This window comes from Sminthopsis crassicaudata, chromosome 2, assembly GCF_048593235.1.
Source record: "Sminthopsis crassicaudata isolate SCR6 chromosome 2, ASM4859323v1, whole genome shotgun sequence".
NCBI classification, from domain to species: domain Eukaryota; kingdom Metazoa; phylum Chordata; class Mammalia; order Dasyuromorphia; family Dasyuridae; genus Sminthopsis; species Sminthopsis crassicaudata.
In genome coordinates, this window is record NC_133618.1 from 561424753 (window position 1) to 561442004 (window position 17252).

The 17252-nt window shown below is 34.7% G+C and overlaps 1 protein-coding gene across 8 annotated transcripts in view; it reads left to right on the plus strand.

Moving 5' to 3' along the window:
• The first annotated feature begins 247 nt into the window (after positions 1-247).
• Positions 248-17252, plus strand: part of AKAP13 (A-kinase anchoring protein 13) — a 375368-nt gene continuing 358363 nt past the window's right edge. For 7 of the 8 annotated variants that reach the window (XR_012486996.1, XM_074295087.1, XM_074295091.1 and 4 more), the window contains exon 1: positions 248-509. The gene's annotated coding sequence lies outside the window, so the exon portion shown is untranslated. Of the gene's footprint in view, positions 510-7827; positions 7850-17252 lie in introns of those variants that run through there. The other variant, XM_074295088.1, reaches the window with a different exon arrangement.

Sequence of the window (17252 nt, forward strand, 5' to 3'; positions counted from 1 at the left end):
ACCTCTCAACCGGTTAGTTAGCTCCCCAAAGTCCCATCCTTCAGCAACCTGAGAACACCTCTGAAGAGCTGTCTCATTGGATTACCCCGCTGTGATTGACAGTACTACTATCCAAGTCACAGATCGAGGAAGGAGGAATCCGCTCTAACCCCTAGGAGAGCTGGTGGAGTTCCTACTCCGACTCCCCTCCCTCCTCTCCTCGTCCTCCTTCCCTCCCTCTCTTGTCTTCTCATGGCGCATGCGTTGCGGATCTTTGCTTGTGTGCCAGAGTGGAGCAGCAGCAGCCGCGGGAGCCGGAGCCGGGGCCGGACTGAGAGCAGGAGTAGGAGCTGCAGCCGCCGCCGCAGCAGCCGCCGCTTGGGGTAAGCGCCTCGAGTTCCGGAGAGACCGACTTGTGGCCCAGTCCTCGCCGCTGCAGCCGGGGAAGCAGCCGGACTATTGTCTCTCACCGCCGGGAAAGTGGGGAGCAGCGCCGGCTCGGCCCGCGGGGGAGTCCCGGGCGCCGCACGGTGAGGCTCAACTTCTTTGGAGAGTTGGGGAGTTTGTGTGAGTGTGTGAGTGTGTGTGTGTGTGTGTGTGTGTGTGTGTGTGTGTGTGTGTGTGTGTGTGTGTGTGTGTGTGAGAGAGAGAGAGAGAGAGAGAGGGAGAGAGGGAGAGAGGGAGAGAGGGAGAGAGGGAGGGAGAGAGGGAGAGAGGGAGGGAGAGAGGGAGAGGGAGAGAGAGGGGGAGAGAGGGGGAGAGAGGGGTGAGGGGGCGCGCGGCGGGGACTGGAGGAGGGGGAGCTCCTGGCCCCTGCCCCTCCCCCTTCCCTTCAGCCCCTCCTCTGGGCGGGGGGTGGGAGAGTTGGGGCTCCTGGGTGCGGAGGCGCGGTCCCCGGGGCTCAGTCCCAGCCTCCGTGGTGGGGAGGGGTCGGAGGAGCTCCTGGAGTAGCCGAGGGCGCTGGCACTCTGGGTTCTCTGGCGAAGAGAAGGTTTTGAACAGGAACGCGCGCGAGGGGGGGCTCGAGAGAACGAGCCCTCCTCCCTCGGTTCCCCCAGCCCCAGCCCCTCCTCCAGTCCGCCCCCGTTCCTTGCTTTTCGGGGTCTCGAGCACAGTTGCGGCTCCCCAAAGTCAGAACCCAACTTTTGGTGTGGGCTCTCGCTGCCCCCCCCCCACTTCTCTTCCAGCCGGGACCTCTCTCGGGGCCGGGGCGGGGAACGATCCTGCTCTCCTCTCAGGCTCTGACGTGCACCCCCAGCTCCCGCTGACCTGGGTCCAAGCTCCGGGGCTGCTCCCCAGAACCTCCGTGGAGTTTGAATCCTCGTTCCCCTTCTTTTGGTCCAGATCCCCCGATCCCCCAAGGGCTCTGGATCCTAATTCTCTCTCCCTCCTTTGGTCCAGATCTCCGAGTGTGATTATCTTTGGCTTCTGGATTACATCTTCCCTTTATTCTTTTTGGTCCAGATCCTTGAGGCAGATCCCCCAGGGCTTCTTCAGATCCTGAATCCCGTTTTCTCCTTTCTCCTCATGTGGGTGCCCGCGGAGAGTTTGAACGGCTTCTCTTTTTTCTTTTTCTTTTTTTTTTTTTAATAGGGAGTGGGAGAAGGATCAAACAAAATGACAAAATGACTTTTGTGTTGCTTCTTGTATCAGAATTTTTGGCTTTGGATGCATTATGTGAATCTAGAGGATCAGCTGCAAATTTGATCGGAACAAGTGTTTTTACTCTGTCAGGGTCCGATCTTTCTGCTATTGATGCTAATTCCAAACGTACTGGATTGCTTTCAGTCCTATCTCCCCCTCCCCCCCAAGTACTCTCTTTTTCTTTTTCTCTCCTCTGTCTTATAAACTGTAACATTTTAGATAACGAGGTGATTTTCAATGTGGACTTTTTTAGACCTGAATTAAAATATGGGGTGTGAGGGGTGGACTAACCAAATGGAGATAGCGTTTTGTAAATTCTCCCTCTACACTCTCCCACTTTATCTGGTATTCAAGTGCAGCCATATTTTAAAACAGAACAAGTTGTTTTTGTAAACAATGCATGACTTTATTGACAAATAGTTTCCTTAAAGCCTCTTTGAAAAATCTGTTTGGGGAGTATCATAAAAGATTATGAAAATGATGGTTCAGCAAACTTATCCTAGCATGTTAAAATTTTAGATTTTACATTGAATTGAGGAATCCAATACAACAGTATTGAGTAATAATTTGGGTTTTTATACTTTTTAAACTCCTTTTGTGACATTATATTAAGTTTTTATTACTTTAGGCATAGATGACTTGCTAAATAAAAGCAATGAAATGCTTTTAAAAATTTCTGGGAAAATGCTATTATTTATATCTAGATAATAAAATGGTTAATTAAGCCACCTTCTGTGGTTGTACCATTCTGCAGATTTTAAAAGAAGTTAGGTATTAATAAGGAACTATTACCTGTTTTCTTGTAATTATTTTTTCTTTACTGTCAGTGCATTAAGGCTCATGGGAAGTACACTACATTTGTACTTTTAACTCTGTAATCATTTTATCTAGCATAACATATCTTCTTTTAAAAATCCAGATGCAGATTTTCCAAAAAAGCCTTTTGAATTTTATGCAGTGCAGAGCTTCTTTAACCTGGGTTCATCAACTTAATTTTTTTCTGCATGTTTTAGTATGATTGGCTTACTTTGCACTTCTATGCATTTTATTTTATGCATTTAAAATATTATTTTGAGAAGAGATCCATAAGCTTCACCAGACCACAACACAAAAAAGATTTAGAATCCTTGTTCTATGGATCAGAAATTCCAAGGTGCTGATTCACTTTGCTATCTTCAGAACTCAAAAGCAAAACAAAACAAAAACCTTTAATTATGTCTGTAGGTGTCAATGTGTTTTGATTCAGGAATTTCCTTGTGTAGAATCAGTAATGAAGGGACCTTTTTTACCTTCAAAATTTAGCACTAATCTTGAAAAACTAATCTTAAGCTAAAATTATTGTAGTATTAGCAGCTCGTATAATTAATAGAATTTAGAGCCGAAAGAAACAATAGAGAACCAGTAAAGTGACCCCTTCATTTTACAAGTAAATGTTCATTGAATGCTGCTTGAAAAAAAAAAAATGACATTTTACTTTTTGGAAGCTGATGTTAGGAAGTTTAATTTGGCTTCTGTTTATCTATATTCTAAAAGTGGACATATTAGAAATTCTTTCGCTGTTGTTCTTGTGTGAACTTAGAGAAAATGGGCAAATTTTTTTAATTTTTCCAAACTCACTTTCTCTAGTTGTAAATTGAGAACTTTTTGGTTTGTTTAGATATTTTAGGATTCTGACTGAAACATGCTAGGTTATTTTGAAGTACTCATTAAGTGTGGTCTATATATCCTTACACAATTTAGATACTCAGAAGTAAAAGTTTGACAGTTCTGAATAGAGTAGATTAGTTATTTCTTTGCTAAATTACATCCCTTTTCAGTGAGCAATAATGGAACAATTGGTATTGAGTATCTTTGACCAAATAGAATGCAGCTTTATTTTAAACAAGTCCAGGCTAAATATCACATTGAGCCTAGTCTCTGGAAGACTTGAATTCAAATATGTCTTCAACCTCTTTAAGAGCTGTGTGGCCCTGGGCATTTCACTTAACCCTGTTTTATCTCAGTGTCCTCATCAGTAAAGTATTCTGGAGAGGAGATGCCACATTATTCAACTATCTTTTGTCGAGAAAACTCCAAATGGGGTCAGGGAGAGTCAGACACAACTGAACAACAATAAACAAGTCCAGCTGAAACTTAGGAAAAACACACACACACACAGACACACAGACACACACAGACACACACATACAAAATAGAATTTTTTTTTTAATTGTAACATTTTTTATGTAGAAATCAAGGAAAGAATGAGTCAGATTCTTTATTGAGTAGTATGGTAGGCATAAAAAAGACTTGTAATTCAATTTATGTAAGTTATTTAGCATATATTATTTTTCTAATCCCCTATCCTCCATGTTATTTTGAATAATACTAGAGTATTTAGCCAATTTTGACTAATAGTAAGAATGTTTACTGTGATAATATATATTCAGAATAGCAAGGTACACAAACTCTGAAGATTTTGAAGTATGGTTTTTTTCCCCCTGATTCTGACCCTCTACTTCTGAAAGAAGTAGGCACTTGCAATTGAATAAACACATGGTGTGTTTTTTGTGAATATGTTATTAAAGGCAGTCATAGTCTTCCCTTTACACCCTATAGGAAGTGGTTACTCCTAAGTAAGCTTATTTCTTGTACCTAAAAGTGAGGAAGACCTTAGGAGCTGTGAGAAAAAGACCACCTTGAATTATAGGTGGTCTGTAATAAGTAGGGAAGATTTTAGTTTAGTTTAGTGTTCTCTAACATGAATAGGATGGTTTGTGAGGATGTGAATTCTTGGTCTTTAGAAGAATTCAGGGAGAGGCTGCTTTAGAAAGGATTTTTAACTGGGTAATAAATGAATCAGGAGCAGTATGATACAATGAAAAAGACTCCAGACTTTTATGTCTAAAGTCTGAGTTCAGCTTCTGGCTTTGATAGTAGCTTTGTTGCCATGGCTAATAGTTTTCTCCTATCAAATAATACTTCACCCTCCTACCATGTGGAGTTGTTACAAGAAAAGGTATGGTTTTTTTCTTTTACTTTAAGGTGCTATATTAATGAAATTATAATGGTAGTGGATTACTCAAGTTTCTTCCAAATCTAAGAGTAGAATGAGTCACAGAAGCTCACAGGGGAGAACATTCACTCATATCTGTTCTGATCAAGAATAAAGCTTACCTATGAATAAATAATATAACACCCAGAAATTAATATATGTATAGAGTACCATGAGACTATTATATCCTTATAATAGGCTCCTCTTTCTTTTTCCAATTCATTTTACAGACTGGGAAACCGAGGCAAACAGGGTTAAGTGACTTGCCCAGGGTCACACAGCTTTTAAGTATCTGAAACCATATTTGAACTCAGGAAGATGAGGCTTCCCTACTCCAGGCCCTGTGCTCTATTTACTTAACCATCTAACTAGCCTCTACACTCCATACTTTAATACTTATATTTGTCCCTATTGCTTTATAAGTTGTTGCTGGCAATTTTAAATAGCCTAGGGTCAACCACAAAATCTAGGATGGTCTTCTGGAGATTTCTTTCTAAGGTGTCAATTTCTTTCAGTGTGGCCATTCAGCCAGTTCTGAAGTCCACTTAATGGTTATTATCTAGTTTACTTTTTTCCATCTTTTTCACAAGAATAGTATGAAAGACTGTTAAATGCTGCTTTTTAGCATTCCTACTATACATCTGTCTACTAAACTGTTGGAAAACGAAATGAAATCAGTCTGGCATGATTAATTTTTGATAAATTCATTCTTTGTGATTATCACTTCCTTTTCTAGATATTTGATAATTACCTTTATTATTACTATGTTCTAGAATTTTGATAGGAATTGAACAAAAACTTAACCAGTTAGTTTACAGACTTTGCTACTGCTCCTTGTTGTCTTTCCTTCCTTCCTTTCTCTCTTCCTACTCCTCTTTTCTTTTCTTCCTCCCCCTCTGCATCTTCCTCTTTCTTCTCTCCTTCCTCTTTTCTCTCTTTATTTTTTCTCCTCCTCCTCCTTCCTTTTCCTTCTTCTCCTTATAGGCCTAGGCACTTGAGCACCACAGATTACTTAGGTGTTAGTTTACTGCTTTCTTCTCTCTTTTTTTTTTAATATTAATTCCATATTATTATTCCTTTGACAGGAAAAGCTGAGACAACCTAAGAGTTGAATAGTCAAAAATATCCAATAACAGAAACCCCTAGTTTTTGTTTTCTTTAATATATGTTGTGAACCTCAAATCATTTTGAACTTGACTCACTATTCTGACTCACTATGGAAAATGAGGCAAATTGTTAGATTTTGTAAGAATTTTTATGCCTTCTGAAAGGGGAGGGGATACTAACTCATATTTTCTCACCCAGAAGCCCTCCTTTTTATTAAGAAAAAAAAAAGCCAAAGCAATTAAGCAAAGCTAAGCAACAAACTATTAGGATTTTGACAACTAATGGAGTATTTCAGATTCAAAGCTTCAGAGAAGCTAAAGGGGTACAATTTCGTTTTCAGAAATAAGTTTGCAAGTTTGATCATTTTAATTATATAACATTCAGGTTAATCTTGCTTGTCGTTAAGTTTCATTCTTGTAGTCATTTTCTATATTGTTTTCCTAGTTCTTCTTGTTTCTTTCTCCTGCAGTTCATATAAGTCTTTCTGTGCTTTTCTAGATTTGCTATATATCTTGATTAAGTAATATTCAGTATAATAATACATTATATTTATATTTGTAGGTGATAATTTGTTTAGCCATTCTCCAATTTATGGAAACTGATTTATTTCTAGTTCTTTGTTACCACAAAAAAAGTATTATTTTGAATATTTTGGTAGATATGGAACATTCTTTTGTTTTGAGTTCTTTGAATTTGTTCCTAGCTGTATGATCTTTGGATCAAAAGCAATGGATATTTTAGAAATTTTCTTTAAATAATTTCAGATTACCTTCTAGAATTGTTAGACTAATTCACAATTCCACCAATAATAGTTTGCCTTTCCATAGCCCCTCCAAATTGACTTTTTCAACTAACTGTATGGACATGTATACATATATTGTATTTAACATATACTGTAACATATTTAACATGTATTGGTCTACCTGCCATCAGGGGAAAGGGGTGGGGGGAAAGAGGGGAAAAGTTGGAACAAAAGGTTTTGCAACTGTCAATGCTGAAAAATTATCCATGCATATATATTGTAAATAAAAAGCTACAATAAAAAATTGACTATTTCAAAATTTTAATGATATGTTAGAATGCTTTTCTATTAGTCCTTTCCTTGCTTCCATTTTCTGTATGTTTCTTTTAAAAAAATAAACCTTTTGAGGGGTAATTTATTTTGCATCCATATTGGTTTCTTTTAGAGTTCTTCTTCTCTTTTTTAGGAGTTCTTCTTTGGAATTTTATCCTTGAGAGCTTCCTATTCCTGATGAGTGGATTTCAGTAGAATTTTAGCTATGGCATTATGCATATCTGAATAATGACAGTAATAATGATAAATATGCAAACTAGATAAATCACTTCCAATAATTAGAAATTAGCTTTTGTTTAATTGAGGGTCCCCCTCCAGCTCTAAATTTATGAGCCTCTCTAACATTCATTATTTATTGGCATATTTACTGAAGGACCCATGGTAGAAAACGACACATATTAGCTTGCAAGAAGACCATAACTTCAGAGAAACCTCTAAAATCAGATTAGTCACTCATTTGACGTTCATTGATTTTGATAAAATTTAAAATCGGAGACTATATAATGAAAACCTATAACTGGTCTCAGTAGTATCTTTTTCATACGAAATCAATGTTAATCAAAATAATGTTTTTTATATATGACATTTTATATTTACTCTTCTTTATTTTGTTTTGCAAAATTGATAGCCTTTTTGCATTTCTAGATATCATCACTAAAACTTTGTTGCAGGATAAGTTTTCTGAGGAATATTATTTATAAGTTCGGAAAACTTTTTTCATAAAAGCAACTCTTAGTTTTATTTATTAATTCAATAGTTTTTTTACTTTCAATATTATTAATTTCTCCTTTTAATTTTAGAATTTCAAGTTTAGTATTTAATTGGGGGTTTTTAATTTGGTCTTTTTAAATTGCAAGCCCAATTCATTGATCTTCTCTTTCTCTATTTTATTCAAGTAAGCCTGAAAACTTTTTTTTTTTAATACAATAGCTCCTTAACCACAGTTGCTGTGAAAGCAAACAGAACAAAACACCACCAAGCAAACAGAAAACTTCACTTCTTCAAGTCAGGTAAAACAAAAAGAAATATTGCACAAAAAAACTGATCACTCTTCAGGATATTTAAAAAATATATAAAAGGAATTCACATAATTAGCTTGTGTTTTTCCAGTGATCCTCTTATTTTTATTGAGTTTTTCAAAACAGAAAAAAAGAATACATTTTGACAGCTATTTTAGCTATACAATTTCAATTCTGTTATTTTCTTGGGGCACAAATACATTTCTAGTTATGTACTAAAGGGAATGAGAAGGAAATAAAGAAGGTGGCTTAGTTGGTGGACAGGAGCATACAACAAATAAAAAAAGCAGCAAATCACTGTGAAGTGTTTCTTTTATCCTTTTTTGGGGAAATTTATTCTGTTTCAAGCTATAAAACATTTTCTGAAACTGGGAGAAAAAAGATTAAGACCCAAATAATACCTTGAATTTTATACTTAAGTTAATGAAGAAATGAAGTAATTGCAAACTTGAGAACTTTGGAAATGATTTAGTAGATGTGATTCTTCCCCCTCTTCATCCCCAAAATGCTCAGATAATTTTATAATTGCCATTGCACGTGGCCAGTGTATAATGATATTTGTTCTAGTCAAGAATGAACAATATTTATTAAATGTTTACTTACCTAGTTGATGAGAGAGAATTGTGATTGTGAAGATGGAAGCATAGGTTTGCTCTTAATTGGCCAGGTAGTGCCTTAGTCCTAGAGTTGTATCATATGTGTTGAAAATATGTGATGTTGGTCCCAAGGGACACTAAGAGAATATGGATATCCATATTGCTGTACATCCTTCACCATTAAAAAAACAAAAACAAAAAAAACATTTCTTTAGGTTGATTCCTTATTGACTGAGTTTTGCCATGGTCATGTAAAAAGTGTATAATATGAGATTATGTGGAATGCAACATAAATGATTTCTCATTTAGTACCATCATAGTTGATCTTTAAATATATGTGCATATGTATAAATGTTATCTATAATATCCATTTCTCTAGATGATGGAGTCTGTAGAATAGACCACAAATCTGACAGTAGCTTCTTCAAAGGGATAGCATCCTTGTTGCTATTAAGCTAAGTACTAAATTACTAACATATTAAATACTAAAATCTGATGGGGCTAACTGTAAATTGATTGACTGGATCTGGCTTGCTTATGTCTTTAACTCTAGCCAAGGAATGGAAATTCTTATAATAATATAATAATAGCTAATATTTGTATAAGGCTTTATATTATAACATTTATGTAATAACATAGCTGTCATTTATAAAGTACTTTTTAACACTTTATAGAATCATTTTATCCTCACAGTGACCTTGGAAAGTAGTTATTATTATTCCCTTTTTTTTACAGATGAGGAAATGAGACAGATAAATATTAATTGACTTTCTTAAGTTTACATAGCTCATAAGTGTTTGAGATCGGATTTGAACTCAGGTCTTCATGATTCTAGGTCTAGACTGTCTTCACTGTGCTAGCAAGCTACTTATTGGGATGTTGTAGAAAGAATCCTGGCTATAGAGACAAAGGACTTGGTTTTGATCCCTTGTTCTGCATCTTATCTTTGTGAACTCAGGGTAGTTACTTAATCTTCAGTGTTCCAATTTCTTCACTGGTAAAACTTGGTCCTGGGCTCCAAGTATGATGATCTCTCCCTGAATCAGGTGCTTAGTGTAAACATTATAAGATGAAAGAAAATGGTCTTTAATCACATGTGCACATGTATGTAGAATAGTTGGATTCAATATATTGAAATTCAGCTTTTATGATATTTTGGCAGTTGGGATTTGTTTAGAGGAGAGAGAGCTGGAAACTCTGATTCTAGATCTCATTTATTTGAAAATCTGAAACTGAGGGATCTTGTTCACTGCCTATTTTTAGTTTTCCTGAACCTAGTTGGTAAGATTGTATAAAGGGAGAATGAGGACTTTTGGAAGATTTGTACTTGTCCCTGGCATAGGCATATTCTGACAAGACTGGTGTGTTATAAAGGTTGTTATGAATGCTTTTGTATAAAAAGAATTATAATTTGTTAATGATTATAATGTATTACTGAGGAAAATATTCTTTCCAGTACAGAAATTTTTCAGAAGATATTTTCATTAAGATGGATTCTGTTTTTGTCAATGATTTACCTTGTGTTTTAAATTCATCTAACATTCCTAAAAGACTTACATCTTGGAAAGTAGTAGAAACCTGGCACTATTGACTGGGTGTGTTTAGGATTAGTATTCTCTTTTAGAATCCAGAGCTCTGTGTATAGACATTGATAATTAACATTTTTAATATCTTCAGAGTGTCTTTACAAACATCTAATTAGTTCATATTTAACCTAAATTGGAAGTTGGAAAATCATTTTTTGAGATTGATTTCAAGATTACCAGGAATGTTGTTTGAGAGAAAGCAATAAGTCTTCTTTATTAAGATGGAGGAATGTACCATCCAGTACTAAAAATCTTTTCTTAATCTCTTGGACTTCTTCCCATCTTTTCTTAAGTCAGGTATGTGTTGGGTATGCATATTCTGCTTAATAGGAAAGGAAATGGAATTATATGGACAAAATTAATGACTGAAAGTGGTGAGTTGGGGAAAGACTTATGATGATTCAATGTGCTATAGTATGACCTCTTCTATCATCTTCTCTATATTAACTGCACTATAATAGGGGCATTAGGAGATAAATTGGGAGAGATAATCTCAGCAAAGTAAACTCAGCAGTATCATGTGGTAGCTTTTGCATAATTTCTTTAATATTGAGGGAAAACATAACTTTTCTTTTTTTAGCTTTAGCTTAAATTGTAAGAGTATTATACTTTGATGGAAAGTAACTGAGTTTCCTAATCAGTTGTTATTAGATCTCACATTAAAAACAACAATAACAACTCCAAAGTGGCTTGAATAGTTTTCACAATTGTACTTAATTTCAGTTTTATTAAACTGGAAAGAGACTTTATAGATCACCTATTTCAGTTTTGTGGTTTTCCAGTTGAGATCAAGGCCCAAAAAGGTGAAAGTCAAAGTCAAGACATTAATTAATAGCAAAGCAAGGACTTCTAGTAGTTCCTTTCTTGTGAATTATTCTGCCCCTCTTTTTTGAAGTTGAACAAAAAGGATGTTTTCTATTTCCTAGAATGTACTTCAAAGTACCAATGACTTCTTCCTTCCTACTTTGAGTTCAATGGTTAATTTATTTTCATAAAACTGTTGCCAACTACAGGTCTATATTTTAGTGCCTTTTTTGCTATATTATTAAGCAATAAATAAAATGATTAGTTAAATATTATGTCTGAGTGATTTCCTTATCACAGTTCATCGATGTACCTTTTGGGGAAATCTATTTATAAATCTTTGCCTAAATGACCTTTGTCAGTGAATGAAACTTCAGTATTTGAATAGTAGAAGAAAAGAGAAATCAGATATCATGGCATATATGTTTAAATTCTAATCATGATTGAGATCTTTTTAAAAATAATACTAGATATTTTTGAAGTCTATTCTTCTAATTCTTTTGTAAGTGTTCCCTTTCTCTTTTTTTGATGAAGTCTGATTTTTTTTTTTTAAAGAAAAAAGTGAGACAGTTGATTGGAAAACTTTTTTTTTTTTTTTTTTTTTTTTTTTTTTTTCCCCCTAGGACACAAACAGAACCTTGGATTAAGGTTCTGGTTTTTTTTTTGTTTGTTTGTTTTTTTGTTTTTTCTTTCCAGTTTGTGAATTGAGGAAAATGTGTTGGATTTTAATTTACAATATATATGAATTTATCATAAATAATTTGTTCACTTAAAGTTTCAGCCTGTCTTTTTTATTTTTGAGGCATTCTTCAAGTAAACACCATATTCATTTGTGCTCTGCCTTTCAAATGGAATTCTGTACATGTATAGAATGGGTGAGAGAAATGTTTGCTTTGAAAAAACGTAGCCGTTTATCTAGGTCACACGCTACAGAAATAAACAACTTTTCCTAAGATTACAAGGGACATGTGCAGTTAGACCTGTGCTTTGGATGATTAAGTAGATTTTTGAAAGGGAAAACAATTTATAAATGCAAAATTACATTTTTTTTTTCCTTAGGGGTCATAGACAGTGCCACTTTTAGTTTGTGTCCTTAATATTTCTATATTATCTTTAATTGGTTTATTCATATTCCTGTATCACAGGGTTCTTAACTTTTGTGTGTATTTGGCAATCTAGGGATGCCTAATATTCTGGTTCTTCCCTTCACTCATAATTGAAATGTAAATTTAGTTTTAATGAAAATAAAGATGTAATTTTTTTCCTGTTCAAGTACCTGGACCCCTGACCAAGAACCCCTACTCCCATTTTTGGCAATAAAGATTTATAATAAGTCTCAAATTATACAGATTCAAATATACGAAAAATAAAGCAATATACATATGTTTTATATATATATGTGTGTGTGTGTATGTATACACCCTTAAACATGAATACACATAGGAAAAGTCTGCTATGATACTTGTTTAATTAGACAAAAGATATAAAATATTATTTCTTACCTAAAAAAAGTATTGAATTATTATAAAGGGATTCCACTCTAGGTTGATTCTGACAGGAACTATCTCATGCAGAATGAAGAATGGAAATCTAATTAGAGGGTATGTTGTAGAGAACATTTGGCAGAATTTCTCAATCAGGAAGAGACTTGCCCAGTGTTGAGTGTGCACTGTCCCTAGATCAGTCTAATGACTAAAATCTGAAGACTTTGATTCTTAATAGATAAGTATTTATATAGCCTTTGATATAGCCTTTGATCTTTTCAGTTATTCTTAAAGCTTTATCACTCACAAACACTTGACATTGAGACTCTGGATAGTCATATCAAACATGACTGGAGAATGGCCCAGACAGATTGAAAAATAATTGGATGATATTTAGCAAAATAGAAATGTAATAAAGCATAGATAATGTTAAAATGTGGTTTTCCAAGTTACTTAGGGTTTAATGGCTCCCATATCTATTTGAATTTGACACAGTTGAACTATATGATTCTACTTCTCTGTCTCCATTTAGAGTAGTTCCTTTCCACTTGTCAATGTATAACAGCTAATAGTAGTTGATCTATTTTATGGGGGGGGTTCTCATTTCACCAAAAAGGAGACTGAACTTTATAGTATCTTTAAGATAGTACACCTATATAGGTGCAAATTATTGATTATGCAAATTTATTTTAGATTATGAAAATAATTTCCAGGTCTAACCCAAAGTAAAGGGGTGCTGAATGGCTCAGTTTTTGGTTTCTTCCATTAGTAGATTAATTATAGAACTAGAAGTGTAAACCCATTAAAGCACTTTTGTATGAAACCTGAGTTTTTTGTTAAATTAGACATGGAAAATTAAAGCTGTACAAAATATTCTTTTGTATGGTTTTGAGGTATAGTTCCTAAACTATGTATGTCTTTTTTTTTTTTTTGAGTTGACTATTTTTCTTAAAAGACCAGTACAAATATATAAGATTATTTCTCTAGAGAAATTTCTGATTTTTAGACAATTTCATTTTCTCTTTTCAGTGAGATTTTGTGTGTGCATTTAATTTCTTCAGAGGTATATTTATTGCTTGTTTTGCTTATTTGGAGAAGTAATAGATCCAGTTCGGTTGGACACCAGCCTAAATTTTGTAATCTTTTAGAAATCAGTTTTATCCTGATTTTTAAAAAAATGTTTCTAGTCACTGTGTTGTGAGCTGGTGCATTTTCAGAAATGCTCTTTGTATTTGGAAGATCTTGCCTAAAAGTAAAGTAACTTCAGAGTTTTCATATAATTTTTGGCCAAAGTGGCCAAGATTACTTTAATAAGTAAGTATCTCCTTCTGTATGTCAGTAATTAAATAATATTATTTTGGTGTGCAAATAAAAGCAGTGTTTCCAGTCTGGAGTGAAGTTAGTCGGCTTCTGTTTTACCCAGCCTTAAAATCAGGTAATGAAAAATTCTAATGAAAAGTTGACTCTACAGTCACTCCTACTTCACTTTAGTTTCCCATGTCAATTTAAATCTTCTCTGTACAAGGTCAGTGTTATGGAATATACTATCTTGACTAGCTTCAAAACAAAAAAAAATTGATCATGAGGATTAAAGAGCATTTATGTTAGAACTGAAAGAAATTAATTACATGAAAGGGATGGAAGAGAAGTTTAAGACCCATGCATGCTTCTATGGAATGATTAGCCATGATTTTGGATTTTGGCAGAACTTTATGGAGCTTTGACTTTGCCAGTAGGTTTTTTTTGTTTTTGTTTTTTTGTTTTTTTTTTTTGGCCAACATTAATTTATACTACGTAACTCTTATAAATAAGAGATTATCAGGAAATTATTTCACTCCAGGAAAGATCTTTTTGAAAAATCCATAATATATTAAATATTAGAAAGACCTATTAAAAGCTATACAAAAAGTAATGGCAGCAAGTTTCAAGTAAAAAAAATTATATTTATATGCATATGTGTTTGTGTGTCTATATATACATACACATATTTATACATACATATGTATGTATTTGTGTGTGAGTGAATGTATATGTAGAATTTGTTGACAGGAGAAACAAAAAGGCTAAGTGAATAAGCATTTCTTAACATCTTCTATGTACCAGGTACTGTGAAGCACTTTACAAATATTGCCCCATTTGATTTCTTACAACAATCTTGCAAGGTAGGTTCTATTATCTCTGTTTCAGAATTGTGGAAACTGAGGCAAGCAGATTTTAAGCGATTTGCCAAGGGTCGCACAGCTTCTAAGTGTCTGAGACCGTAGTTCAATTTGGGTGTTCCTGGCTTGCTCTGGCACTCTAATGAACCACATAGCTGCCTATGAAGAAACTTAAAAAGGCAGAATCCCTATTCATCAATCTGGGACTGGATGGTTCTGAAGATTTATCAGGGCTCACAAAAATAATCTTCAAAAACTTAGAAGAATTTTTTGATAAGAGAGGTGAAAACCATCTTTTGGATACTGAGAAGTGGTGTAAAAGTGGCTAGCTTGTGAGCAGATAAAATTAATATTGGACTTGGTGTAAAGAAGACATGACTTTTGAATATTGTTTAAGATATTTAGTATTAAGCCAGCTATGTGATCCTGGTCAGGCCATTTCTCTCAGTTTGCTTATCTGTAAGGCGAGGGTGTTGGTTCTTAGGTTCCAGTTTTGAATATGATCCTCATATTTTTTTAATTGAAAGTTATAAGTCCAATTGAACAACATAGGAATAAGACAGTAAAGTGGAGTAAGATTGGGGAGGGGAAATGGTACAGCAAGATGGCGAGATCTGCATATCTAGCTTTCTTTTTAAGAGATACAAAAAGTTGTAACATTTAGCTAGAAATAAGTGTTTTGGCAAAATTAAAGTGATAATATTTCACTAAAGTGAAATATATATATCAAAAACTTGTTTTCAGTTCTGAGAATGTGGACATAGTGGTAATTCGCATTCACACTTAAATTGAATGTTGTATTCAAAAGTGGTTTGAATGACAAAACTTGCATTTTTAATTAAGAGGAGATAAAAATTAATATTTTAACTTTATACTTAATGTAACCTCAGAGAAAGAACAGATTAGTTCTCGTTTTAATATGTGCTAAAGCCAGATATATGGCATATAAGGCAGAATAGATGAATTAATATTATCACACTGGCATTATTGTTCAGATTGCATCCCTGAAAACTTACTGTATATTCTGTGCAGTGCATAGTCTTGATAGCACTCAGGAAGTCTGAAATAAGAATTTAGTTCTATCCTCCAACATTAATGTAGTTCAGTGGAGTTTCTATTATATGAAGTAGCCTTTATGAATGTTGCAGGAGCTTGTTGCAGGAGCTCTCAAGAAGTGTTTGAATGATTGCCAGACCATCTGTTTTAGTTTAAGGATAATTGTAAGTGACATGTACAGAGAGGTCTTTACATTCAGTATCTCTTTAAACTGCACAGAATTAGGTGCAGAATTGAATTAGATGTGTGTTGTAGCTCTAATTAGCCCCATTTCATAGAAGAGGAAACTGAGATTCAGAGAGGTTAAGTGTTTTCTCCTTGGTCATAGTATGTCAGGTACACGTTTTTGAATCTGGACTTTGGCTTTGCAGCCTGTATGATGAAGGAACTTGGATCAGTCATATAACTATTGATTGAAGGAGCAGGAAATGTTTAGCCTGAAGAAGAGAAGCTTGGGGCTAAAGAGGAGCGGTGTGTCTTCAAGTATTTGAAAGGTTATCCTGTGGAAGAGGGCTTAGCCTTGTTCTTTTTGGTTCTAAAGCATACAGCCAGGAGTGATGGGTGGAAATTTTAAGAAGGCACATAAGAGACTTGCTGTTAGGAAAAACTTCCTAACCATTTATAACTCTTCAAAAGGGAAATGGGCTGCCTGATGACTTCCACATCATTGGAGGTCTTAAGACAGAGGTTTGGTAAATACTCTAGATTTTATGGTACTTCTCTTTCTTGGCATGAATTGGAATAAATGATTTCTTTTGTAATTGTATTACCATTTGTAGGTATCAAAATCAAAAGAAATATAGGTATTGTATTGTAAGTAATATTTTGATGTTAAAAAAGTATATCCCCAATTATTTTGATGTATTAATCTGGAGATTATTACATCCCAGTTCTAAACTACACTAACCTTTTGTTTTCATTAAGTAGTATCTTTTAGGCAAAAGTTGATTACAGTCTTTAAGTCGTTAATATTCATTGATATTTAATAGTTTTGGCATAAACAAGATTAATTTGGAGTGATAGCATTCCTCTTCCCACCAATCACTTCCTGCCTTAAAGGTTCAAAGTACTTTAGGGCGTCAGAATCCATCTAAACTCCCCAAATTCCCTTTGTTTAAAAATTGTGTGGATTTTTTTTTTTTTTTTGCCAGATCTCTGAGTTGTTACCTATAGGTCATCTGAATTTACATTTCAAAGGTACTGCCAGAATTTTTTTGAACTTAACCCATGTGAGATATAATATAAACCATAATGTTTATTATAACATTTTTTTTTGACAGTACACATGCATGGGTAATTTTTTACAACATTATCCCTTGCACTCCCTTCTGTTCCGAATTTTCCCCTCCTTCCCTCCCCCCCTCCCCTAGATGGCAGGCATTCCATGTGATAGTATATCCTAGATACAATATATGTGTGCAGAACCAAATTATTTTTTTATTTTTTATTTTATTATTTTTTTTGCAAAGGAAGAGTTGGATTCAGAAGGTAAAAATAACCTGGGAAGAAAAACAAAAATGCAAACAGTTTACACTCATTTCCCAGTGTTTCTTCTCTGGGGGTAGCTGATTCTGTCCATCACTGATCAATTGGATCTGAGTTAGTTCTTCTCTTTGTTGAAGATATTCACTTCCATCAGAATACATCCTCATACAATATTGTTGAAGTGTATAATGATCTCTTGGTTCTGCTTATTTCACTTAGCATCA